At 47.7% G+C, this 27,866-nt stretch overlaps 1 protein-coding gene and 2 long non-coding RNA genes across 7 annotated transcripts in view; 2 read left to right on the top strand and 1 right to left on the bottom strand.

Annotated features, from left to right (window-relative positions):
• Window positions 1-27,866, top strand: part of Farp1 (FERM, ARH/RhoGEF and pleckstrin domain protein 1) — a 210,107-nt gene that overhangs the window by 55,826 nt on the left and 126,415 nt on the right. The window lies entirely within an intron of this gene.
• On the bottom strand, window positions 1,164-16,840 carry LOC125616071. Its single transcript, XR_007346686.1, has 3 exons — window positions 16,829-16,840; window positions 1,840-1,844; window positions 1,164-1,297 (listed from the first exon to the last, which is right to left on the bottom strand). It is a non-coding gene; the product is annotated as an uncharacterized LOC125616071 (long non-coding RNA).
• Window positions 16,395-24,858, top strand: LOC125616070. The gene is made up of 2 exons (XR_007346685.1): window positions 16,395-20,908; window positions 20,999-24,858. It is a non-coding gene; the product is annotated as an uncharacterized LOC125616070 (long non-coding RNA).

The following is a 27,866-nucleotide window of genomic DNA, read 5'->3' as shown; positions in this document are numbered from 1 at the left end:
GGATAAATTTAGTACTGAGATCAATTTATTCCTCTTTCAAGCTTTTAATTCAGGCCAGTTAATAGATACTTGTCTATTGAAGCATTTGTCCCTTCCCCAAGTAATACGATTTTGTTACAAAGTAAGCTTTAGCCACACAATGCTAGATGGATCTTGCTGTCCTTGAGTGAGACCGGGAATTAGCCTCCTCATCTGGGGCTGTATGTATCTGGCAGATACGTTTCAAAACTAACCCTATAGCTATGAGGTCTGAGGCTGTGGATTTCTATGTGTGAGATTCTGTAATAAGTACACGCCTCAACCCAGGCTCCAGTGTTACAGAATTTCATAAACACTAACAAATGAATTCAGATTCTTGTCATTCAAAAGTCAGTTTAACACAGTGAACTGTTTATGTGTGAAATACGCAGTGTCTGGGAATTGCTTTCACATAAAATAGGCATGGGAATGTAGTTTGGCACATGTACACACACACACACACACACACATATATATCTCATAAATATAGATCATCTATATAAAATGTATATGATATGAGAAATGTATATATAAATATATAATATGAGAAATATGACATTATAAATAGGATATATAGGGTAGAATAGAGTAATTGCTAACATTTTTTAGGTTTTGAAAGGAAATGCACCCCTCCTCCTTTCTTGCTATCTCTGAGAGACTGAGCTAAACCATTGGGACAATTAGTAAATATAAAATGCCCCACTTTCCTGATGAGTGGTTGGCATTCTCATGCCTGAGCAATTTCAGGCATGAGAAGAGCATAAAGCCTTCCTGGTGAATGGCAGAAATGTGACCTCCTGGTCACTCTCTGGGCTGCAGACAGTACAATTTGTTGTAACATTTTAACATACTTGAGAAACATAAGATCCTCTTTCATGCCTGGATTTCTTACTGCGTTTTAAAAGCATTTTCACCGAGGCACTGCAAGATTGTGATTTGCATGTGAAGCCAGAAAGGTAGGGGACAGGGTGAGTGCCCTTTTCGGGAGGCATAAGCAATGTTCTGGGACATGCTTAGGTGGAGCCACAGCTCGTTTAATGGTGACAGCTGTGTGTGGTTCCAGCCGTCATGGCCTGTCACGGTGGCACTGAGCACCGAAGGCTAGCTAGACCTCTGTGTTCAGCTTCACCTTATTGATGTGATTGATGGGAAGAGGACCCAAAAGGCCAAGGACAAGGTCCATTTCTAGGTTAGTGGGTGTTTCAGAGTGTCTATAAGAGGCATTTGGAATGATCAGAGCCTGCTGGATTTGCCTGGGGCATCGGGGATTTCTACAGAGCTGGTGATGTAGAGCCAGAATTCCTCCTTGGGCAGTACATTCCACTCGGCCCGTTGAATAGAGCTGTTGATCCTCAACTTTACAGTATAACGAAAGATTATAGGTAAGCCTCAATCACAAAAGCTGGCCGATGATATTGCATCAATAGGCAAACAGAAGACCTACACAAGTTTTGAAATCATTGGTTTAGGGTAAAAAGAATATGGATGATTTTTTTTTTCTCATTTAAGATGGTCTCTGATATTATTACTTTTTAATATTATATTTGTATTACTTTATCAGTTAGATTTTGGTTCATGGAAGAACCTAAATAAGTCAGCTTTTTGGTATTCAAAAAGTTCCAAAGTCAGAATTGTCTCCCCAGAGTGCCGTGATATAAACCGCGGTTAGGTTCCCAGGAAGGGAACTTATAGTCCTTAATGTGATTGCATAGGGTTTGCAAAACCTGTGTGTCCTCTCAGACCCGAGTACCTCCCAAGCACGCAGTGAGGAGGCAGGGCTGGGGTGACAAGGAGACACGGGGGAGGGGGAGGGAGAGCTACCGTTGCTTTTCTCGTGTATGGTTTTTTGGGTTCTGTTCTTAACTTTGTTTTTATGGTAACAGCTGGCTGATATTTTGATGGTTTAGATCTGAAATGTTCCCCAAAAGCTCATGTGTGGAAAGCATGGGCCCCAATGCTGCAGATTCACAGGTGGGGCTGTTAGCAGTGGTTGATCATGAGGGCTCTCACCTCATCAGTGGATTAATCCACTTGCTGGGCTCCTGGAGGCGGGTCCTGGATGGAGGAAGTACGTCACTAGTGGTACAGCCTGGAGGGCTTAGCTTCTCCCTGGTCCCATCTGTCTCTCTGCTTCCGGCTGCCAAGAGATCAGCCTCTTTCCTCTGCCGCACCTTTGTGCCATGATGCTTCTGCCTTGGAACCAGCTGACCCCAAACTGAATCCTTTGAAACCATAGGCCAGAATGAATCTTCCCTCCTCCGAGTTGTCCTTGTCAGATATTTTGGTCACAGTGACACAGACAGAGCTAATAGAATATGTATCAACATTTTAAATACAAATATTTGTTTTCTTCAAACAGTTTGCTAGATGAAGTCAGGCTATGGCTGCCAACCATTTTGGAGCCCTCAGATCTTCTCTAATAAGGAAATAGATCCATTTACTCATCATTTATAAAATGGCCATCCTTATCCCCCTAGGTTGGTTCTGTTTACTCAACAGACGACTTCTACGTGCTGATTACAGACCACACACTTGAAGGAGGAGGAGGAGAGCTTGGGAATTAACCAGAGAGTTCTTGTGAGGACCTTCTGGATGCAGCCTTGGGGGTGAATTCGCATCCCAGTGGCAAAGCTGTGGACTTTGGACATGTTTTGTCTCTGAAAGGTGCATGTGGTGGAAGCTTGGGTTCCCACTGTGATGGCCTTGAGAGGTGGTGAGTCTGTAAGGGGTGGAGTCTGGTGGGAGGTAACTAGGTCTCAGGGAACCACCCTCAGGAGCCATTAATACCTGTCCTGCAGGACTGGACTGGTCACCTGGAGTGGGTTGATAGAGAGCAAGTCTGACTTTCTTGTCTGTTTTTCTTCTGATCTTTTTGCGCATATTCTTCTCCCATGTACCCACTTATCCACCATATTGTGACACAGCCTTGGGCCCCTTAATAGGCACTAGTGCCATGCTGTTTAGACTTCCCAGTCACCAGACTTGTGAGCCAAATAAACTTCTTTACTTTATGAAGTACTCAGCTTTAGGTATTTTGTTTAGCAACACAAACAGACTAAGATTCAATGGAGGGAATCTGATTTCCATGGCCCTGTTTTGGGCATGTGGTTATATGTTAGTCTGTTGTGTGTTGCTATAACAAAATACCTAAGGCTAGATGCTTTATAAAGAAAAGTGATTTATTTAGCTCACAGTTTGGGGGGGGATTCAAGAGAATGGTGTTGATATCTGCCTGGTGAGGCCTCCCTTGCCTGAGTCACATGATGGATGCCATCATGGCAAGAGAGGGAAAAAACGGAGAGCTTGCATGACGAGACAGGAAGTCAGGGACCGAGGAGGGGTCTGGTTCACTCTTTTAAAATAACCCTCTTGTGAGAACTAACCAGGGTCCCAAGAACTACCATACTTTCTTCCAAGTGTAGCACCCCCAGAGTTCACCTCTTAAAGGTCTCACTGCCTCTTCCCATTGCCACACAGGGACCTGGCTTCCCAAACATGGGCCTTTGAGGGACAAACATTCAAACCATAGCAGCTCCATTTCAGATTCTGAAGAAATGTGACGTTTGGTTCATGTAGTGCAGTGGTTCTCTGTCCCAGCTGCCTGTCAGAAGTCAGAAGTCTTTAGCGCGCACACACACACACACACACACACACACACAGTCCAAGTTCTGTTGCCAGGAATTCTAACTGACTTGGTGGTGCACAGGGCACCTGGGCATTGGTATTTTTCCAGAAGCTTCCCATGTGATTCTGATGGGCAGCCAGGGACAAAATCTTGGGACCTGGTCGGTAGTAGGATATTGTTTTAAATTGAGTTTAATGGAAATATTATCAGGACTATTAGAAAGAGCGGTGGTTTCTCCTATAGGTCTACAGTGAGACTTCACTATTGAGCACAAAGGCTATGTGAAAGCTTTGTCTAATCCTAACAGCGTTTGTAACCCGGTCTGCATGTTGGAATCTCCTTGGGGACTCTTCAGATACGCAAGTGCCCCGCCTACCCTCCTCTGTCCCATTGCAAGGACACCGTCCAGGGCTGGGCAATGGGGTGGACGCATGTGTGTAACTTGCCACTTGATTCTAGTGTGCTGGGGGTTGAGACCCAGGGCCTCCTGGCTGCTCCCTGTAGCTGCTCCCTGTGGCGGCCGTTTGGTGACTCGGGGTACGTGGGGTACATGCCTTGGCATAATAATGATTCCTTCTCCGAAGACCTACGCAAAAGGCCCACAGGGCTTGCTCCTTGGAGAAGGGCAGCATTTAGCAGTTCTTTGATTCTGGCTTTTCACTTTTTGATTCTGTGGACTCTGTCATAAATGTAGCCATGTTAATTATCAACATCTATAAAGGATTTTTGACACCTACTGGGACTAGGCCACAGTGTCCTTTTTACTTTAATGCTCTTTTTTCATAATGACAGCATAATAAATACTCAGTTTATAAGTACAGTGGAAACAATATCCAGCTAAATGTGCCAGTATGGAAATTTATTACTTCTATTACAGTTCTTTAAATATTTTATATATTTAAGAGAATGTCGAAGTGCTGTTTATGTCTGTGTCTCATGTTGAGTGTCTTCACTGAGAAAGTTGAAATACTCAGTGATTGGGAAGTTAAATGCCTTATATTAAAATTAAATGTGTTCACCCCTTGTATATGTCTCTCTTTTTCTTTTGTTCTCAGTACTAGGGATTGAATCCAAGGGTGCTTTACCACGGGGCTACATCGCTGGCCCTTTCTGAGACAGGACCTCCCTGAGTTGCTGAGGCTGGCCTCAAACTCTTCACCCTCCTGGTCAGCACCTGTGTAGCTGGGATTCCAGGTGGGCCACCATGCTGTTTGAAGTGAATTCTGCACATTATTCGCTTGCAGGGGCCCTGTCTGATGGCACCTCTCGTCAGGATGAGAGTGTTCTGTGTTCTTGCCACCTTGGTGGCCACTGGACAGGTGGCTTAATGAGGGACTGAATTTTTTTATTTAATTTTAATTCAGTTTCTATACCTTCATGTGGCTAGTGGCTGCCGCAGTGGGCAGAGCAAGGTGAAAGGGTTGCTGGGTCCAGTTTGAGAAGAGATGGGGCTGAATTGGGAAGCAGAGTGGCCGCTGTCCCAGTAGGCGTCAGAGATGCTGAGCGGGTGGACGGTACATCCTGCAGCCCTGAGCTCTGGCCCTGTAACTTGGGGAGCCTGTGATCTCCAGAATCGATGTAGCCCGTGGCTGTGGCTCTGTGGGTACAGGTGCAGTTCAGGGAGAGACTCGGACCCCTGTGTCGGGCCACTCCCTGGCCCTGCCCTCTGCCTCTCACCCCACCTGCTCCCCGACATCTTGCTCAGCGCTGAGCTTAAATATTACACTTACAAGCCTCCCAGCCTCTCTGCTCCACCCTCCTGAACCGCTCTCTACCACAGCCACTGAGACGATCCTTCCCACAGGGTCCTTTCTGGACATCCCCTCCTCTGCTCTCTGTATCATAGTGTCACCTGGTCAGTCCCCTAGGCTGAGTGGAGCCTGGCAGGACACTGACGTGTCGTCTGGGCTCCAGGACTGGAGAGTAAGCGGCATGACCAAGTTAATCACTACGCCCGGACCTTGGGCGGTTTTGTTCACGTACACTTCTTCAAACCCTAACTTTGTTAAACGAAATGAATTTTTATGGATAATTCAAATTCTTGGAACTTTTTCTCTTCCAAACTTGTTTTCAGCTTGCTGGTTCAATTTAATTGACTCTCTTCATTTTTCTCATTTTTCCAAAAGCCCTGTGATATGCTGGCTGAGTTTCCACCAAGAAAAGTAAATACACAGATAGGTCTGCTTTTGTTTGAAATGAACTTGTGAAGGACTTCATGGGATCCTGACGCAGTCCTCATGTAATTAAAAATATCTGGTAATTAGGTACCATAAATAATAAAAGCAAGTGCGAAATAACACACTTATTAGTGATGGCTGAGAAGAAGTCATTTGTTTTAGAAAGCTACTTTTCCACGCGTGACTTTTGGTGGCGGTCCCTGGCAGAGTGGTGTTTTGCCCTCTGGCCTGGATTTCCTTGTTGACCTGCATTTAGGGACTCTGCTTCCACTGTAATCTACATTTGCTTTAGGTTCCCACCTTCCTATATACAAGCACAGAAGTCTTTAAAAAGCAGAGTGCCAACGTGCTGTTAGCCCTAATTTTAAGGGTAAAAATTAAATCGCGCCAACTGCAAAGAGAAAATGTGCTTCGTGACCAACATTGAAGATAAGTCTTGACCTTTGCCACTATGCAGTAGAGACCCCCTCAGCTGTTGGTGAGCCGCACATCTCTGGTTATGACAAGAATGATCCAAGGCCCTTAATTCTAGCTAACAGTAAATTACCTGAGTCATTTTATCTTAATCGGAATTTGGACTTTAGCTGTTATTTGGAAGACATGCGCCTGGCCTCCTCCAACTTCCTTTAGCGTAGGTAAAGACCTCATGGAGGCTGGAGGGAATGGGACCTCTAGTACCTCCCCTGGCAGAAGTCCTCGCCAGTCAGTGTGTACTTTACTTCCTAGTTCTTCATTCAAAGAGTGAGTAACTCGCTAACCTACACAGGCTTCATTATTGTTCCTGGGAAATAGAAATTTGGAGCTGGGCGTGGTGGTGCACACCTATAATCCCAGTAGCTCGGGAGGCTGAGGCAGGAGGATTGTGAATTCAAAGTCCGCCTCAGCAACTTAGCCATGCCCCAAGCAACTCAGTGAGACTGTGTCTGTAAATAAAATACAAAAAAAAAAGGGCTGGGGATGTGGCTCAGTGGGTAAGCACTGGGTTTAATCCCCAGTGCCAAAAAAGAAAAGAGAATTGGAAGCTGTAAACCTAGAGATTGGGCAGAACAAGCTGTGAGAACTCAGGGCTCTAACTCTGGCTTTGGAAAATCAACAGAGGAACTTGACAAGCAGCCACAGGGGCCCGGAGCACTGCAGCCAGGCTGGGGATGATGCTGGATGTTTGATAAAAAGTTTAAAATTCATTTTTTCTCAGTTTAAAATCTTAACAGAATTACAGACATATTTAGAAACGATTTCTACCAAAGAGGATTAGAAAAAAATTAAGATTGGATCTTCCGCGAGAATTTCTGGAGAATGTTCTTCAGTTGAATATTTTTTGACATTGCTATAAAAATGAGATATCATTATACCCACTATCTTAGAAGATGTTTTACTAAAATCATTGTGCTTATCAGTATGCACATGGTATCACACTTTTCTGTGTATAATGAAGGACTTCACGTGGGCTGCAGAGGACTTGTCTTTCAGTGCATTAAAAAGGACCGTTTTGGCTTGATTAAACAAGATAACTACACAAATGCTGTAATCTGTAGATGAGTTTTGGTGAAAGAAAGTGGCTTTCTGTAATTTGACTTAGTTTGGAATTTTCATAAGGAAAATGAGGACATCTTATTCATTCTAAGGAGAAGACGGAAGGGAAGTTTGAGAGGAAGCTATTTATGCAAAATTAGTGTCAAGAAAGACTAAAGTTATTTGTGGCTTTGACTCTTCGCTGAGCTTTTCGGAACAGCTGAATGCAGGAGCCAGTCTCGGAAAATGCCACATATGGCGATTAAAAGCTTAGTGTTTTCTCTAAACGCCTAAGAAAGCAGCCGAGTTTACTGAGGTTTGATGCAATCACCCAGACCTCGAAGAGGGGCAAGGTAATAAAGAAGAAGAGGAAAACCAGGCAGAACCGAAGTCCTTAGAAGTGACATTAGCTGGTGCTGAGCTTCATTATCACATTAAAAGAGTTGGTTTTTGTTTTTGTTTTTAAGCCTGTGAAAAATCTTTTGATAATAAGCCTCCTCATTTTATCAGCCAGTCCACACTTTGCCAAGATAATCCGCTCTTACTTTGAGAGAAATAAACCTAAAGGTGGTGCTTTGATCTAATCGGCTTACACCTTGAACTGAAACTGTATTATGGGTTGTCTGTATGTCTCTGAAGGCGGGAGAAATTAATTAGCTAGTCTTGAGGACACACTGCCCCAGATGGGAGTTTTTGCTGACTCTGTTTTGTACGCTTTGCTTAATAAATCCTGACATTTTCCTGGTGAGCACTTCCTGTTTGGGAGGACAACTGATAAAGAGCCCTTACTGTCTAGTGTGATCGTACGTCATGTTTCGAGTTCTGAATGGCCACGTGGGGTCGGTCAGTGGCTACCAGATTGGTAGCAGGTCTGGAACCCTGCCGTCTTTACAGATTGCTGTTTGCTTGCACTTGGACAACCATTCCCTCTACGTGCAAAGGTCTCATGATGTCCATGATGGCAGCACCGTGATCTTCCCTACCCATGCCCTACCCCACCCTGTCCTCACCTTGCCATACTTACATGACAAAGCTAAGTCCATGAGAAATGTTCATGTCAACCTGAAGCTAGAAATTGGAGCCCCAGGAACTAGGTGGTTCAGGTGGCTTTAGTAGAAACGTGGGTCTTTGGGAAAAATAGTAATAACTCTTTATAGAATTGGCTTCAGGGACACATTTCCTTTACTCTGCTCCTGGGGAGACGAGGGATTGGGAGACTTTCCAGAGGAATCATTTCAACTTATTTATTTGGACTTGCTCAGTCCCTCTCTTCCTTGGTATTTTTTTCCCGGTTATATTTGCAAGTGAGTTTTCTTTTGTCCTTTGGTGAAATGAGAAAGTTAATTTCTAACATTTGGAGGATCTCAGTGTGCCTCAAGGTAATTTGTGTTAGCAGGGGATTAAAGCTAGGCATAGGCAGTGCTAGCTGCTGGCTGTTGACTCTCTTGAGCTGAGGCTTACACAGGCTAATTTTCTGAGGACTCCTTCCCCGTTGGGTAGATGGGAAATGTCATTCCTGTTAGCAAGATGAGCTTTCTTGGACCTGAAGCCACACGGGGTTCTGTTTAACTTATGGTCTGACTCATAATCTCAAAAAAAATAAAAGATTTGGAAAGCTGTTTTCTTGTCCCTATACTTTTCCAAAAGGTGCCAGTTTTATTATTTTAGTATCTAAAACATAGAGCCAATGTTCTCATTGACATTATTTCATTCAATAAAGTAAAGAGTCTAGATCGTTGCAAAGTTCATGTCCCCTTCTATTGGAGCTTAGGGTGTTTTAATTTTGAAGGGTAAAAATGCAATATGTGCTCATTTAAAATTTTTTTTTTTCTAAATTAAAATTCACGAACACCAGCCTCTTCCCATAGTTCTCCCGTTTGACTGGATCAGCCTCTCATTTTATCTCATTCAGAATTTTCTGAGTGTTTTTCCTTTTCTCGGCGAGCCTTGGGGAAGATGTGTAACTGCTTGGTGATGTCGCTGGCTGTCTGAGAAAGTCAGGTGCACGCGAGACATGAAACCATCCTCATTATGCTTCCTGTCATCTGCAGAATTTCAAACCCTGAGTGGATCCTGATTGTCATGAAAAGAATCAGGCGCAGCGTTGGGTGCGTCTGACTTGGGGGCGGTTTTGTTGTGCCCGTTTGGCTCTGACTGCCCTGAAACTCAAGAGAAGGCGTTCCAGCCGCCACCTTCCCATAGGAAGACAGCCTAGTTCAGGCTTGAGCCGCTAGCCCTCTCCAAAATTGAAATTGAAATGCTTATAGCAGACAGCTTGATGAGATCAGTGGGTGCTTTCCGACCAGCATTTTGGTGGTCACCCTAGGCTTGATGGGAGGCATCATTGGGTACAAAATGAGCCCATTTGTCACTACTTCTAGATTGAAGCCAGACTCCAAGGCCTGGATGCTCACGGATGGCTTCATGTCCCCTTCATGACCTGTGCAATGTCCAGGCCCATCTCTGTGTGTGGATTGCTCCATTTGCTGGTCCGTAATGCCCCACAGTCTGCACGTCTGCCGTTGTCCCTAATACCCTGTTCTGAAAACCAGAACCGGCTTCTCTGTCCTTTCTACCCTGTCTCCAACCCCAGGCAGCACCTTCCATGCCTCCTGCGCCCTGTCTCCAGACAGCACCAGCTCCGTGCTCCTGCCTCCCTTGCAGCCCCCTCCCCCTGCCCTGTTCTCGGCTCAGGCTCAACAGTCTGTCTGCTTCCCTTGGCTTCCTGCTTTTGCCCCCCGCCCCTGGAGAGTGCTTTCTGATCAGTGGCCTGATCCGTTTGGGTTCACTCAGTACTGCTCTGACCCCCTACTTCTTGCCTAATAGGAATACTTGCTGAACAAGCCATGCCGTCCCTGTCCTCACCGGGCTTGAGGTTTCCGGGGTTTGGGTTTGGGGTGGGGGTGGGGGGCGGGGAGAGTGACATTAATCTGGTAGGTTGCACAATAAGGAGCGATTCCCAGGGTTGAGGGTTTGTTGATGCCTCTGAGCGTGGTGCTCCTCGGTGGTTTTCCTTCTTCTTTGGGGCAGACTCCACACTCCTCGGCGTGTGGACTTACAAAATGCTTAGATTCCCTCCTGACTTCCCACCTCGGGGTCTGCACTGTGGAATGTTTCTGCCCCTCGTTTCTTCACTGTGGCGCTCCAGCGCTATCAGTGTGGAAGCCTGTCCCGACGTCTCCCTGGGGCTGCGGCGGCTGCGCTGTGACCCCGTGTGTCCTGCCGGCCGTGCCACTAGGCACTTTTGTGCTTTCTCCTCTAGGTTTCAAGACCCTAGGGGGCAGAAATGGTGTCCTCTGTCATTTTGTCCCTAGTATCTATCATGACGTCTGGTGCATGGTGTTAGTCCGGTGCTCAGAGGTGCCTACGAAGGTGGTCACTGTTTTGATGGGGGAGTGACACCTGGTTCCCACCTGTTCCAGCAGCTCCTGGTCAGAGATCTGATGAACGCCATTTCCTCATCAGGTGGGATCCTGGTCTATGTGGCATTCAAACGTTCTGATTCTACGTTCTCCTGGTCTTTTCTCTCATTACATAATTATTTATTTTTACCGAGCTCCCAAACATCTTAATCAGGCCTGTCATATGGTATGGATTCTATTTCTGGGTATTGTGGGAACAGCAGTTCCCAGTGCTTTTTTTCCCCCTGTGTGAACAATCTGACTTAGCAGGGTGATATTTTATAACTCATTAATGTTTGTGATACTGTGTGCTCAAATATTCAATGTCAGCTGTCGGCCCCTGGAATTGATCCCGCAGACCATCGCCAGGCACTAAGGTGCTGTGTGGTCCCCTGCCAAGACTTGCCACATGCAAGGCAGACGGGAACCGCACGCTTGGCCTGGTACATGGGCACACGGACAAGCAAATCCAATCATGCCTCTCCTCCGCCCAAGAAAGAATTAACATTAATGTTACTCTGGCTAATGCTGACTATTGAAATTAAATTAAGCACAATGTGGGAAATTCTAAGAAGGGACTTCTAAACAGGAGAACAGTTTCATTCCTGCTGGGCAGAGCTGGTGTCCACAGTTCTATGCTCAGTGTGAACTCCCGTCATGCTTATTGCTGGATGCTTAAAAAGTGTGTCTCTTCCCAGTGATAGATGACAGTGTGTGTCTGAACTGTCCTCGTGAACAGGCAGTCTGTAAAATACCTGGCTAGCTGTTCTCAGTCCACTGATCTGACCTGACCTTGCACAAGCTCTTCCTGAGCCTTTGCTATGTGCAGGTCTTACTTGAGACACCCTGGCCTGCAAAGATTGAGTCGAGGGCCGTGATTTCTGTGTCCTGGTGGCGTGGACTGGGCACTGTCTGCTCTTCCCTTGGTGGAACTGAAGGGGAGGACTCCCCATCCTGGAGGTTAAGTCATTTAGTTTAATCCTCAGGGATAAGCAGATGCTGTCACCGGGGGCCTGACATCTGGGACTGTCAACCTCTATTACTAATGGGACCGAAGAGATGGAATTAAAATTAGGTCATGCAGGAAAAAACACACTTTTGTCCTAGAGAACAGATAACCCCCCAACACACACACACTCTCTCACTTTATTCCAATCCACCTTCCAGCCCTTCCCTTTGATGTAGGCACATAGAGTGAACACATCTTTTGGGGGGTCTTGTAGGTGGCAGAGAGCAATTCAGCACCCCCAACCAAGCCTTGCTGTCGCTGGAGGGTCTCATCGTGTTTATGCTGGTGGGCAGACTGACCAGAGTGGTCGAGAGGGGCAGACACACCCTCCCTCACACCTGGCAGCCAGGAACACAGACTTGCACTGTCTGACCTTGGCTCTGCCTTGATGTCCCCATGTTCCTGGAGATCAGGAGGGAGTGCTCCAGAAAGCCGGGTGAGCACATTCTTTCCTGCTGGCTGCTTACCTGGAACAGGGTTTTCTAAGTTCCCTTGGCTTCATGCCAACCGTATTCTAATGCAGTGGCTCACATTTTTGAGGCGTCCTTCTCATGAGGCCTGTGTAGCCACATCCAGGTGTATCCAGAGAACTCTGCTCTGGGAAAGAACAACCCAAGTATCCACACGGAGAACCTGCAAGTGCCGTTTCTCAGGTGCAGTTCTAGGCCCTGGCAACGGAGGAGGGAGCTGAACAGATGATATTCCTGCCCCGCCCGGTGGGACTTATGTTCCCATATAGAAAGCCAGGAACAGAACTGATGCCATCACATGCCAGGATGTACCTAGAGCTAAGAAGAAAAACAGAGTGAGGAAGGGAGGGAGGGAGGGAGGGAGGAAGGAAGGAAGGAAGGGAGGAAGGAAGGAAGGAAGGAAGGAAGGAGAGGGTAGTGGTATGCATGTGCACGTATGGGCATCCATGTTTATAAACTCACAAGCCTGGCTGGTAACACCACGTTCAGTAGAGATCTACAGGGAGTGCGTCACACATTAGTACTGAAAGATTTTTTTTTTTTATCCTGGAGATTGAAACCAGGGTCACTTAACCACTGAGCCACATCCCCAGCCCTTTTTATGTTTTATTTTGAGAAAGGGTCTTGCTCAATTGCTTAAGGCCTTGATAAGTTGCTGAGGTTGGCTTTGAACTCATGAGCCTCCTGCCTTAGCCTCCCAAGTTGCTGGGATTATAGGCGTGTGCCACCGCACCTAGCATAGTGCTGGAGAGAGAGGGAGGAGAATATGCAAAGCCCCTGAGGTAGAAAGGCATTGGAGGAACAACAAAGCAGCCTGTCTGGCTGGAATGCAGTGAGAGGGATGGTGTGGTAGGGCAAGGAGCCCAGAGAAGTAGCAGGAGGTCAGGAATTTAGATTTCATTGTGAGTGACATGATCTGACTTGCCCTTGCACAAGGACCACTCCAGCTGCTAATCGCAGTGGACTACAGTGGCCAGGAGCCCCTTGGGTTGAAGTGGCCCCGGTTCAGGTGGGAGGATGCGATGGAGTCCCAGATGTGTGCTGAAGGTAGAGTTGATGAGATTTGCTAAGGAAGGGGGTCTTGGGTATGAGAGGAGGAGGAGTCCGGCACCATGCCCAGGTTTTTGGTCTGTGCAGCTGGCAAGGTGGAGGTGCCAGTTTTGAGAAGAGGAAGGCCAAGAGGTGATTGCATAAACAAGAACATAGGTTGCTGGGTCTTTGGTACTTTCTTTGTTCCACACAAAAGACTCTGAAAGGATGCACGTCTCTGAATGGGGAAGTATTCCAGTCGCCCGATTTTTTTGGTTCCTTGGGTCTGCAAAACTGGCCTCCATTTTCCACCCCCGGCAGGTGTTTTGGTTGTAAAATGTGTCTGTTCAGCACAAACTGCATGGTTGGATTCCAGACCTGCGGGGTCATTCCTGTGATGGGCAGGTTTCTGCAGGGGACACTTGTCTATCACCAGGAGTGTTCCCACACCTCAGCAAGGGTCCCATCCTGACGCTGGGAGTGACTCGTGCATTAGTCGGCTCTCCATTGCTGTGACAAAATGTCTGAGAGAATCAGCTTAGAGGAGGAAAATTTACTTTGGCTTGGAATTCCGGAGGCTTCCATCCAGAGTCATTAGGTCCTGTGATTTGGGCATGTGGAGGGACAGTGTATCATGGAGGGAGCCTTTGGCCAAGGAAGCCTGTTCACCTCGTGGTGGTTGGTTGAAAGGAGAAAGGGAGGATGAGAGGGAGAGAGGAGGAGCTGGGTCCCGAGACCCCCTTCATGGACGGCCTCAGGGATGTGAATCCAGTAGACCCCCAACTCCTGAAAGGTCCACCACCTCCCAGCAGTGCCACAGGCTGGTGACCAAGGCTTCAACAGATGGACCTTTAGGGGACATTTCAGATCCAAACTGCAGTACCCCACAGGCTAGCAGAGAGCTCCCCACGCTCCGTCAGCTTCTCACCACAAGTTGCTTCTCCCTTTTGCTGGGGGAGTGACTGTCCTGGCCTCTGGGTCCCCAAGTCTTTGTTATAGCACCCCTGCGAACTGTCCATTGGCCACTCAGAGCAGGTCTCTACCAACGCCACCAAGTTGACACCGTGTGGCCCAAGTACTCCACAGCGTTTTCTTGGAGAGAGATTGTCTTGTGAGGCCCGGAGACAAAGCCGCGATTGAGGAGTGATGCTGGGAACAATAGCTTCTGTGTTCTCACAAGAACCTCTTTGGAGAGCAAACCAAACTTGGGTGGGTGGACCTTGGAAAGGTCCAGGAGTGGGAAGCAAAGTGTAATTATCCTCCCCTGCAGGAGTTTTTCTGTTGACATTTCCTGTTCTTCACAAAGCACCGTGTGTGCCCTTGCATGTGGTGTTCTGGAAGCATCCACAAGGCGTTAGTGTCTCGTACATGCTGTGGATAATTTTAAAAGTATCCATTCATTACCTGACTTGAGGGAAGGGAGCCCACTGAATTCAGTATCGCATTCGTATTTTCACCCAGAAACCTGACGTCCGAATGGGCTTCCCATTCTCCATCCGACGGGCTCCTGGCCTTTTCTTCAGTTGAGGACGGGGGGCTCCCACCCATGGGAGATGCCATAAGTGCGCAGCAGGAATGAGGCGGGTGGGGGAAAGCCAAGGGGGGAACGTGCGTGTGACCAAACATTTTAGCCTGAATAATGCGATGGTAATGTAGCCCGTGGTCCAGAAGGGCACCTCTCAGAACAGAGGCCACTTGTGGCTATTTAATTCCAATTTAAATAACTTTGCTCTGGCATATTCAAGGGCCCAGCAGCCACCCTGCTTAGGACTTAGCTCAGGTCTGGAGCAGTACCTCAACCCGATGGTGTGGGACGTGCCACAAGGACCATCTGTGGTCAGTGACACGCATTTCACTCATGTTCACCCAGCCCGAGGCCTGAGGGGAGGAAGGTGCTGGGAGGCCCCCAAGAATCTTGTTCCGTTGTGATGGTGCAGTCATGGTGGCTGGTGCTGGGAACTCGTTTTTTTGTTTTTGTTTTTGTTTGCATCTTTGAGTCTGGATTTTCTCCTCCTTCCTCTGACTTGAAACCCTGGTTGAGGACATGACAACGTGCTGCATCGTACCTGCTCTGTGCAGGTAACAGGCTTGCTTCCAAGATGCTTAAAAATATGACCCACGTTAGTAAAAAAGGAATGGCATATCTTAAATCTAGGAGGCCAATTAGAGAGGAAGCAAAGTGAGAAGGAGAACGGGTGAATGTTAAAGGTCTTTCATGGATCCTGTTATCTGACTGCACCCAAGACCAAACCGACGAGGCCTCTCTTCTCAAGTCACTGTGGCTTATGAACGTCATCCCCGCACTCATCAGTCACATTTAAATGGAGCCCGTTGCTTTCTTTTCTGGCTTAGGCCAGGCATGCAGGGTCAGTGTTTGCCAAGCTCAGAAGGCCTGGGAGGACAGGACCCAGGGAGGGCTGGGGCGGGCAGTGTTCCTCCCACAGCAGGGCTGCTTCATGGGGCTCCCACCAGATGACCCCGGAGGCTCAAAGTCATTCTTCAGAGGAGGTGAATGAAGGCCACCCAAGAAAAAGGGAAGTGGCTTCCCAGAGGAGACCACTGAGGAAATGTGGACCCCTCTGTGGCTCCAGGCTGTATTCTGTAGGTGACTCCAGAGTCTGTGGGACACTTCTGGGTGTCCAGCAGCTCACAGAGGCCTGGAAGTGGACTCCAATGGTGTGAGGGATAGTTGGTGTAAGGAATCGAAATTTCCACGTTCACTACTTACCATGGATGAGGGTTGAAACGAAGCCGGGGCTGTTGCAATGACAGACAGTTATGAGAGGTGGCCTCCCTAAGCCTAGAGAAAGGCAGAGCAGGGACTTATCAGGCTAGCCTGGGCAGCCAGAGAAGACGCTGCCCCGTCCAGGTGGTGAGCAGTCATAGTGCTGGCTCATGGAGACGCCATCTTGTTCACCTGGATCTTCTCACTGAGGGCCAACAGACCTTTGGTCATGGCTGGGGTGCCAGACGCTTCTGGGCCGCGAGGTAAATGTGGCGATCCATCAAGATAGGCTGGTGTTGTCAAGCAAGCAGACGTGTGAATGCAGAGATCCATCTGTGAATATTCTGTAGACTCAGCCATCCCCCAACTTTTGATTCTCTCTGGCCAAGCTAATTGTTTTTTTTTTTCCTGAAAGGAGAAGAGAGCAAACAGGTACATGCCTCAGTATCATTTGACCCTAGAGTGGCGTCCTTTGACCACACTGAAAAGAACTGGTCACTAACTACTAGGTTCATCTTGACCCTCCTCTTCTCATTGAAGGAAAGCTCAGCCCTATGAAACTGGCATTATATACTTGTCAGGAGCACCGTAAAGCAACTACCTTGATAAGCAGCTCACCAAGAAGAGCAGATTATCAGATGGCATGAAGGGCGCCACTCTCTTTTAACTAGCTCTTGACAATTATTGACAAATACTGTTACAGTGTGTGTAAGCTATATTTGGATCATGCTGTGCTCCCACCAGTGAACTAAGAGTTTCTCCAGATGTCATATGACTTAATTTAAAAAAAAAATAAAAAAAAAAACCCCACCTTGTGAGGTGAGGACAGTGACCTCATCATTTCCTTCTCCGTGTGAGTCACTGTAGGGAAAGACAACGAAACAGACGGAACCCACCGTGAGCATGAGGGTGAAAGCAGGGAACGGTGACTTCTGGAGAGAATGCATTCAAAAGTCACATGCAGAGGGTGTTTTGAGATTGGTTCTGTTCATTTGATTGTTTGATGTCTTCTTCCCCTACTGGCAAGAGTGGAAAGCATTTCATTCTTCAAAAAAAAAAAAGTGTCCCCAAATTTTTTTTTTTTTTTCAAGTCCACATTTACTTACCTAAAAGGCTACATTGTTAGTGAAAATGAATGAAATCAATGTTTTGGGCTTCTTGCCTGGTATAAATTGCTACTCTTTCGAAGTAGTCCTATTGAGTAGTCCTTTTCAAAGGGCTTCTAAATTACGGGGCAGGAATCATAAGTTGGTTTGATTCCTCTGCCAGGCCCCATTGATTCATGGTGGCTAAGGGAGCAGTATGGTGCCATTCAGAGTGTCCTTGGCGGACACAAGAAGGACAAAAGGGATGTTTGATGTGATCTAAATTTGCCATCCTTTCTCTGAGGGAGGCCATTGGTTTAGATTTAAGGACACTTGCTGGGTCACTACCTTTGAGTCACCTGTTCTGTTCACGAACTCCAGGTTTGCAAACAAGATCACCTTTGAAAGCATTGAAAATCTTCAGATAAAAATAATCTCCCAGGTGTCCATCTCTGTGGCTGGGTGAGTCAGTTTGCTAAACATATTTGACTTGCTGATCTTGTTCCACAAGGCATCGTGGCCTTAAAGAATAGTTCCAGCCGTTAAGAGATAGTCAGAAATGTCTTCCTTCCAGTCTGAAAACTGCTCCAGAAATACAAGTCAGTTCAGATTTGTTAACTAGGATGTTTGGCATATCAAATAATAAATGCCAAAATTCTTCATGCAGCAGTAAAGAGTTGAAGTTAGAAGATTAGGGTATATATGTATCTGTGGGGTGTTCTCAAATTTTTTTTTTATTCTTAAAATTGATATAAAGTGGAAAGGGACATAATAGCTACAATTCAAAGCACAAGAAAGAGCCTTGAACTTGAATACGTTTAGGCCGCGGGTCACCTCCAGCCCACTGCTTCTCCAGGCCGACTGTACATGACACTCTCTGGGGAGCTTTAGAAAGGCATGCCCGTTTGGGAACAACTATTCTAGCAGAGATCTGTCTGTGGTTTCCTCAAAGTGAACTCCTCTATTATCTACCACTGGTAGGGTCACCCTGGATTTGGCCTCCCCCTTCTCCTGCCTCATTTCTTCCTTTTCCCTGGCCCCCTGGCTGCACCCCACCCACCCACCAGAGCATACCCGTGTCAGTGCCGTCACCTTTGCCCACACTGTTCTCTGTCCTTTCTGCAATCTCCCCATCTCTTGCCGTTCCAGTTCTCTGGGTAAAATGGCTTTCCCCGAAGCAGCTCCTTCCTGCAGAAACGCCCTTCCTTCCCAGGGCAGAGGTGTTTCCTTCCTTTGCATTTCCATGGCCGCTGCTGTTGGAGCCATCGCTCTTCAGGTGTGCCCACCACTCCTACTGCAGGAGACGTTCCAGAAGCATTTGCTGATGAGCGAGTGCACTGGGGGTAATACCTGCCTTCCCTTCTGTGGTTCTGAGCCCTGTTAAAATGCTTGTAAACAATAAAGCATTTTGCAAAGATAAAGTGATTTAAATGACTTTTTAAATGACACTGATTTTAAATGAGTGGTGGTTTTTAAATGACAACAAATGAATATCCATTTGTCACCTTCCTATAAAGTCGAGTCAGGATGAGGGCAGGGGTGCTTTACTTATTATTCAGAGAACCATCTGGTGGCCCTGCAGGTGGATAGGAAGCCTCACCGCGAGGAGGGAGGGCCGCAGAATCGCCCTGCATGGCCAAGTGCACGGTGCAACGCGACTCACCAACTGGAGCTAATTAGCTGATGTGTTTGCCTTGGGCAGCAGCTCTGTAGGTCCAAACCCTTGTCCAAATAGCTGAGCCACCCGTGAACTTTTATTATGTGGACTTACATCTCTCAAAGCCATCTGTGCGCGTGGTTTTTGTGAAGCAATTATGGTGCAGGTGTGCGATGGAGATGAAGTAATGGCTTAATTATTTGGTGAAACAGCAGGCGTTGTGGACTGGGGATCGGTTTTGCAAACTTCCAGGCTTTGTGCATGCCATTTTTTTGCAATTTTAACAGCCTAGAGAGAGAGAGAGGAAGGGGGAGAGAGAGAGAGAGAGAGAGAGGAAGAGAGGAGGGAGAGGGGGTGGAGGGAATTGTTGTAACTGCAGCCAGCGGTATACAATAATTTTAAAATGCCAGCCGGCTCTATTTTTAAACTGAGCTATGAGAAAGTCTGCCTGATTTGTGTCTTCAGTATCACTGCTGTGGGGCAGAGGGAGCTTGATGGGGATGCCCGTGTGAACCGTGCAGGGTAAGCCAAAGTTGGGTAAACGCACATGGTTGGGAGAAGAGGCCTGTCTTTCTTCAGATTCTCAGAAGGGCCCCATCCGCCACCCCCATAGGAATGAGACTGTTGAGTGTTGTTTTAGATGTCTTTACAGTTCTTAATTGAATCTAGGAATTAAAGATACACCTTGAAAGAGGTATTTGTCATGTCCTAGGAGACAGAAGCAGATCTTGGTCATTTTCTATATTAATCCACCCTCCATGCATCTCCTTTGCTGTCGTCCCACACATTTGCATTTTGACCTTGACATTTCGGAAGAGAAACCACAGAGAGGTAGAGAATGAAATGAACCACGAAAGCAGTATGCTAAGACAGAAGGTGACCCAGAATTTCCATGCCAGGAATCCCCGCCCCCAGGCTCCTGAGCTGAGCCTCTGATGGCCCTGGTGTGCCCTGTGTTTTTAAGCACCTGTCACATACCTGTCATTTTGCATGTACCCTCCATTTTTAGCCCTTACAACAGCACTGTAAAGGAGGTGTGGTCATCCCCCACTTACCAAGGACCTTTGTACACCTTGCCTGGGGTTCCTCCCTCTTCTGTGTCCTCATTCACGCCGTTTGACATGGACACTGACTGCATGGCCCCAAGTTTGCACAGAGATGGGCTTAGCGAATACATACTTTCCCTGATGAGCACAGAAAATATCATTTCCAAAATGGACGACTTAACCTCTGTAGGAACTGCTTGTCACGTTCCTTCCTTTCTGTCATCATGGTGTGCCGACCTGGTAAGGATCAAGCAGTCAGTTTAATTTTTCTCAGCTACGCTTGGTTCTCGATTATTTTGTGTTTGCTCTGCCAGCTGTTCCCAGGAATATAGTGAGGGCCTTGTTTTGCTTTTATCTGTGTGTGTCTGCTGTTGACCCTTCCTGCTGAGGCTTCTACGGAGGTTCATGAGTTCTTCAGTTCTGGAGTGTGTGCACTGTACAGAGAAGGTCGGTGTCCCTGGCCGTCTAGGGGTTTTGAGCTGGTGAAGGAGACTTGAGTCTCCAACACGTTGGCTGTGTGATAAAGTGGGGGAGTCACCTCTGCTGATGAATGGGTAGTGTGTTTCTTCCCTCCTCCCAGATACTTGTGATCGGGGAATTCATGTGGTTCTATGCTAAAGGTGCATGTGCATAAGGGTTTTCAGACCTTGTGCTGGTGGAGGCACAACGTCATGAGCAAAGTGGCTCAGATGCAGGAGGGTGCTTCTGAGAGCCATGGGGCTGGAGGGATGGAATGGGGGACAGTTGATTGCACTGGGCGAGCGGTGAGCAGGCTGCAGGCATTACAGCCCCACTATGTGTGACCCAGAGAATGTTAATGACACATTACTTAAAAATGATAATAATTAATTTCTGGGTAAGGAAGTAATTCATGCCCCTGTAGTGGTGGTGGTGGGGGAATGTTGAGCCCACACAAATTTAAAAAGAAGGGAAAAAAATTCTACCCTGCAGAGATAACCATTATGATAAATGTTGAGTGTCTGTTTTTCTTCCATATAGGATACCTATTAATATTGACCTTTGCTGAATGCAGCTTTTCTTTGCCTCCCTATCTTTACACCATCTCTGCCATGCACTGAGAACAAGCCGCTCACCAGCCAAGAGACATAAAAGCGTGCTCTGGCTGGCTCCATCTGAAAGATGGCTCCCAGCAGGTGAGGGAGAGGGAAAGGAGGGGCTGCCTATTGAAGTCAGGATGTTGTCATTATGCATTCAAATGATTTCTTTCCTTGCCTGTTCCCCAGAAGACGCAGAAGCCTTGAGCATTGTGTGTAGAGTTATGCTCCTAGGGGGGCGGGCAGCAGAATTGCTAAAGAAGAAAAAGTATTTTAAAAAGGTATGGTCTGGGCCAAAAGGACCACATTAAAGCCTTCACTCCTGCAATCGACTTGGAAATTGGGATTTGTATGTTATAAGAACCGCACGTGAAACTAACCTCCTTCCTTTGCTTTTCCCTTCCCTCCTTCCAGACACCGAGCTCTGAGGCTAGCAGGGGCTGGAGAAGGAGGACCACCTGTGCCATCTTACGGGGCTGGCTTTGGTGATGTGTGTGACATCAGGCTTTCCCCTGGGCCACTGTCAGGTGTCTGGACCCATGGTCATCCAAACCCCATCACTGTCTTAGTTTCCATGGGCTGTTCTATGACAGTGGAGTGAGATGGGCAGAGGCTTCAGGACACTCCTGCAGCACCCAGGGTGTGTGTGTGTCAAATGTGTTTTGAGTGGGTTAATTTCCAGGGAAATGTTATGTTCTATGAGGTTGGAATTATAAATGCATGCACAAAGTGTTCTATAATTATAAGGTATCTTTGCCTTCCCTCTTGCCAGGGCCACTCTGTCAGAGCTCCCTTATTTACAGCTGGGGGGACCCTTCCTTTGTGTCCCCACCCCCTACTTTTTTCTAAAAAAGAGTAGCTTCATTGATATTATTCTACTACCTAGCTTTTTTTTTTTTAATATAATGCTCTTAATATTCAGTTATTTCTTTGCAGAAAGATTTCTCCAAAAACATTGGCCTAGTCAGGTTTCTGGTTTCTGTGCTGTCACCAAACAGGGGCTTTGTGGTTTTGGAGAATTAACTTTCAATGGCCTACTTTAATGCATCCTAAATGACAGGGCACTGGCCTAGCTGACCTCTCCGGTGTCTCCAACATGAAATCGTGGTTCTGTACGGGGTCTAGAGCAATGATCCTCAACTTGGGGCCACTCTGCCACCAGGTTACTCTGGTCTGGGGACTGTTGGTTGTCTTCTAATGGCATCTGATTGGTAGAGGCCAGGGATGCTGATGTCATCCTACAATGCACAGGACAGCCCCACCACCAGGCATCGCTTTCAATGTCCATTTACCACTGAAAGCTCCCTGAGTGGGAGATGGATTGTCAGATGGCCTGCGTTAGGGACACAGCTCTCCCATGTGGGGTTATTGCCCCTGGAAGAAGCTGGAGTCCACTTGCATGCTGGGGCCATTAGAGATGTGTGTGGCTCGTTTTCTTCTCTCCTGCAAGTGTTCCTGGCAGTGCCTTAGAAGCTTGGCCTCTGTTTACTTTCCATGGTTGACCTGTATCTTTCTACATTCCTGGGCTTGGATGATTAAAAGCTTCGAGTTTTCTAGATGATATTGTATCATTTAATCTTTCTAGGGGCAATGCCTGGAGAAGAGACATTTCAACAAAACATTTAAGGTGATGGTCTAACCCTTTTGGTTGGCTTTGGGGCCGGGGGCGGGGGCAAAGCCAAGCAATGATGGCGCGTTAGAGCACATACTGCAATACTTAACTTGCCTTGGGAGACACATGTTTTTATTATTTGCTAAAATATGCATGTAACCAGGGAGTGTGGCTTGCACCTCTTTTTAAAAGCAGAAGCCAGAGACGCTAAGCTATGTGGGAGGAGGAGGGTTGCCTCCAGCAAGCTCATTAATTAGGGGGAAGGGATTTCACAAACAAAACAGCCCAGTGGCCATAGTCTTTGAAATTCACAGACAAGTATCCTTTTCCCTAAAGAAGCCTGGTTCTTTTAAAGGAATCCTTATTGCAGACACACCTTAATTTGAGCCCTTCCATACACCTTCTGAACTCCCCAAGGAAGAAAAGCAGCAGCAAATAGAACTTTCCAGGCTTGGGGTTCAGTTGCCATATTTTGGCACGACCCGGGGGCTGGCTGGTGAGCTGTTCCTCTCCTCCTCCATGGCAAGCCCTAATCAGACCTGCATAATAACACAGCAAGCGTACTTAAGGAAATTCATTTCTCCCAAGTGCCTGGGTGCTTCTCCTCCTGCTGCACCGAGGAATTCATCTGTACTTCACTTTTGCTCTTCCACTTTTCCAGTTGTTCCAATTTCAACCCTCAACACCGGCTTTTTTGAACCATCGCAGACATGAACAGCCAGAGGTTGTCCCTTTGGCTTTCAGGTCGCTTCTCCACTCAGGGCAGATAGCCCTCTGTGGGCAGGCACAGGTGGGCCCTGTTAGCCTTCTGCCCAAATGCTGACCATGGCCTGGGTGTTTGAAGAATTTCCCCCTATATCATAGTTTCCTGGACAGCCAGAGAAAGGGTCAGATGGAAGAGTGCGGAACGGGTTGGCTCTGCCCCTCAGCACTGGAGTGGGGCCAGTGTGGCTCTCATCAGCTCTGGGTTCTTTGCAACACCATTTGGCTAAAGTGGAGAACATGTGATGTCAGACAGGTCCCAGGACAGAGAACTGGGTTGAGGTGGCCGGTGGGTCCTTGCAGAGTTTTTATCGGCACACACTGTGGGCATCAGATCTTTGTGTGTCTGTGTGTGTGTGTGTGTGTGTGGTGCTGGGTACTGAACATGGAAATGCTCAACCACTGAGCTATATTGCCAGCCCTTTTCATTTTATATTTTGAGATGGAGTCTCACAAAGTTGCCCAGGCTGGCCTCAAACTCATGATCCTCCTGTCACAGCCTCCCAAGTCACTGGGATTATACGCATGCACCAGCACACAAAGTCTTTTTGATTGTAAAGGGAATACCAGTAACGTGTACATGGATTGGACACACTGAGTGAGCCTCGAAAGCATCATAGTAAGTGTAAGAAGTCAGTTATAAAGGACTACATGTCGTTTGACTGCTATTATGGGGGAAGGTCCCCGGGAGTCCACACATAGAGGCAAAAGCCGATGACCCTTGTTGGGTCCAGGAGTGGGGTGGAAATTGACTACAGACAGGCATGAGGATGATGGCAATGTTTTATAACTGGGTTGTGGGAATATTTGCAGAATCCTATAAACTTACCAGAAAAAAAATCATTGAATTGTATACTTCCAGTGGTTGAGTTTTATAGAACCTAAATTATATGGCAATAAAACTGTTAAATCGTTCTTTGATAGGCTTTTGTTTGGGGGCTGCTGGGAGGGATTGAGGACCCACAGAAAGATTGATACAGGATGCTTTTCTCCTTCTGGTTTGGGCAAACAAGCTCATGACTGATGCTGTTAACACGTGGAGCTCTTGAACAAAGTCCTCTCTGACTACTCCCTTAGCCTTCACAGGCGGGTACCGCACGGTCCTCGTCTCGTCTGCCAAAATGTTTAACGTATAAGAGCTCATAGTTCACACGTGCAGGTCATAGGTTTATATACAAAGGGAAATCTCACTAATTGGGACATTTGAGTTTAGTTCAAATTAGTAATATATCGGCATGTTTTGCAAAAAGAAGTGAAATTCTAGAATGTCTGCATCAGAAAGAACTTTAGAGGTCGCGTGCTGGAGGACCGGCACCATGAAGAATATCTGACAACTATGAAAGTCAGACTCTGCACTGTTTTTGACCAGCTCATTGAAAGACATCAAAGTTAAATTATTTCCTTTGACTAGAAAGTTTTATTCTTCGCAGTTCACTCACTCATTGACCCTAGTGGTGGTTTGAATTTAATTGTGAGTCCCCTTTTTCCCTGGTGTCTAAAACACTCTGTCCCTAATGGTCCTCCCTGTTTACTTTGGGAAATGCTGTGTTTCTAGAAGGCTGCTGAGGGTCAGTCCTGGCCAGGTGTGAGCTCCCCCACCCCGAGCCCCTCAGTGCATTCGTCTTGGTGTGCAGCAGGTCCCCAACCCCCCCCGGAAACTGCTCCCAACCTGCCAGACCTGAACACGGAGCCAGGGACACCCCTGGGTAAGGCCGTGTGGTGCTTAGTCGAAGGCTCTTGTCTTCACCCATATTCCTGTGGAGTTTTTCCTTCATGATTTTTATCCATCCAAAAGCAGGATGGTTATTTTTAAATGGTTTATAGATTTTTAATGAGGTTTCGAAGTGACCCATGGTTTGGCTTCATTTATTAATTCATCAACCAACTTCCCCTCCTCCCAGGAGGACAGGTCCAACATGAAACAGCTCCAGGTGGGAGGGAAAGAGGGATGCTGAGGGGTGGGGCCTGGAGCCCAGAGTGCAGAGACCCGGAAAGCCTCCAGGTGCAGTGGGTCCTCCTGGGCAGCAGGGGGTGTCCTTGGTTTTAAGTGGCATCTCCCTCGCAGAGTAAATGATGGGCTGTGACAGTGGTGCTTCTCTGTCACATCAGAGGGGCCTCACCCGTCTCACTGTTCAGCCCTCCCTGACCCTCGCCAAGTGCTACAAGGTCATGACCTCACTGGCCTGGCCATAGTTCATGGGTCACAGGCTGGTGTGTTGGCTTCTACCTCAGCCTGGAGCGTGGAGTTCATATCTTTCAGTTTAACCTGCAAGTCCCACAGCAGGTGCAGGAGAAATGCTCCCTGTTTTTGCCTGAGCCCCTTAAGCCTGGCCACGGTCTATGTTCTTCCTGTTGAGTGGGGACCTAGTAAGCACGGCCATATGCTTTTAGCTGGGGAGTCGAAGTTCACTGTCATTTGTAGTTCGAAGACGGAAGGACGTTTTAGTCAGCTTTTTCGCTGCCATGACCAAAAGACCTGATAAGAACAATTCGATGAGGAAACGTTGACTTTGGGGCTCACGATTGCAGAGGTGTCAGAGGTCTCAGTCCACAGACCACTAACTCCATTCCTCAGGGCCTGAGATGAGGCAGAGCATCATGGCGGACGTGTGGGGCAGAGGAAGGCAGCTCAGGACATGATCAGGAAGCAGAGAGGGCTCTGCTCAACAGGGACAAATTATATACCCCCAAAGATCAGCTCCCAGGGTCCCACTCCTGCAGCCACACCCTACCCACCTTCAGCTCCCACCCTGTTAATCCCATCATGAGATCAAGTCTCTGATTGGGTTAGGGCTTTCACCACCCAATCGTGTCCCCTCTGAACCTTCTCGCATTGTCTCACACAGGAGCGTTTGGGGCAGGCCTCGTGTTTATTGCACACGTGTTTATAACTTGTGCAATAAAGACTTTAAAAATGTCCCTTTTTTCTCTTAGGTCGAAACCTTTGTTCATCCTCTGACGACAACTTGTGTTTCTAGGGGAGGGACGTAATCAAGTATCCCCACTGTTGGGGGCTATGGGAAACAGGAAGCTCCGTGGTCCATATTCAAAATAGAGTATTCAGCCTCAATTGGGATGTAAGATCCGGTTGCAGCCACGTCATTGCAGCCCTTCCCTTTGCCCGCCCCGATTTTAAAATTAGCTAATCGCATAGATTGTACCCCCCAGCTCCTCCTGCCAGGGCCAGGGCAGCGCAGGGTTGGGGATGGAAGCCGGTGGACTGTCGCCCAGTTGCGCTCGCCAGCCAGGCTCGGTAGCACCCTGGGGCAGGAGGGAAGCTTGCCCTGCCCACCCACTACCAAACAGGGACTGACTTCTGTTTCTAGCAGTGCTGACCACGGGTTTGGATCAGCGTCCATTTTTTCCCTTTGCACTTCACACGCCATGAACTTTTCCCAGGAATTTCAGCAATGAGCACCATTTCCGCTGCTTCACTTCCTCCAGTGGCCTCTTCCTTCTCCTCACGGCCACCTTCGCCAGTTTCTCCAGCTGCCTGTTAAGTTCTCAGTCAGCTAGGGTCAGCATTCCTACGATCTGCCGTTGCTTCTGGAACGGTTATGTCCGACCTGGATTTCACTGCTAGGATGGGTGCTTCCCATTTCTTCACTGCATTTTCACTTTGGTTGGCCAGTTCCCCTTCTCAGGTGTCCATGTGGGTAGAGTGTGACATGGGTGCATCACTGGGGAACCAGGAAGCAACATGGCTGCCTGCATTGCTGTCTGTGTGGGAGCTGAGTAATCACCGTGCAGGGACCATCTTTAGTAGACTCTGAAGAAGTGTCGAGAGTGGCCGCTGATCCTGGGCATCAGTGCACCTGTGTTTTGCAGAGTGCTCTGGGGACTGGCGAGCCCGAGGCAAAGGTCAGACTTCATGCAGTTACTGCCAGCTAACTATATCACGATCGCTGAAGTTCACACCGTGCTATTGGGAGACTGGTGCAGTTTACTTGTGGTGGCAGCTGAAATCGGTGCATGTCAATGATGCCAAGCAAGGACCTCTGTATTCTTACAAATGTGGGGGATTGCCTGATCCACCCCAGTTCCCTTTTTGTGAGAGGATGAAGTGGGAAGGGACTGGCAGCTTCCCACCGTGTCCACTTTTCCTCTGGGTTTCCCCGTTGTTACCCCTGTTCCTCCCAGCCCCCTCCAGGGAACCTGCTGTTGTCCCAGGTCACAGGTGAAGTAGCAGCGCAGAACTCGGAGAAGCTGTCGCCAGCCTAGTCACAGAGCTCGCTCACTGTGGAGCATGGTTAGTTAATTGGCTTTTCCTTGGAAGGCAGCTTGAATCAAGATATCATCATTGATTTTTTAATAAGGTCAGGAATTCTACAGAACTTCTAGAACCTGAATGCTAAGACCACACCTAGATCAAGTTATGGACAGAAGTCACAGAACTATAACACCAGGCGAGAAGTGGGTCCCAGGGGAGCCCATCCTTGCAGGAGGCCCTCTCATCTGCCTGGGGGCACCCCCTATCCCAGACATCTGGCCGCGTGGGGTCCTGAGTGCCACCCCGCCTTGTGCCCTCTCACTCCCAGGCCTCCCACCTGTGCGGGTCTCGTGCCAGGCCCGTGGTGTACTCATGTGATGTTTTATCACGCAGCCGTCTTTCCTTCATGCCGGTACCCAGGCAGGCCCCCTGCGATTCCTGCTAAACACGTATTTTTTTTTTTTTTTTGCATG

Source organism: Marmota marmota, unplaced genomic scaffold (assembly GCF_001458135.2).
Source record: "Marmota marmota marmota unplaced genomic scaffold, marMar, whole genome shotgun sequence".
Lineage (NCBI taxonomy): Eukaryota > Metazoa > Chordata > Mammalia > Rodentia > Sciuridae > Marmota > Marmota marmota.
The sequence above is the reverse complement of the archived record's forward strand: the minus strand, read 5'-3'. Positions and strand labels throughout refer to the sequence as shown.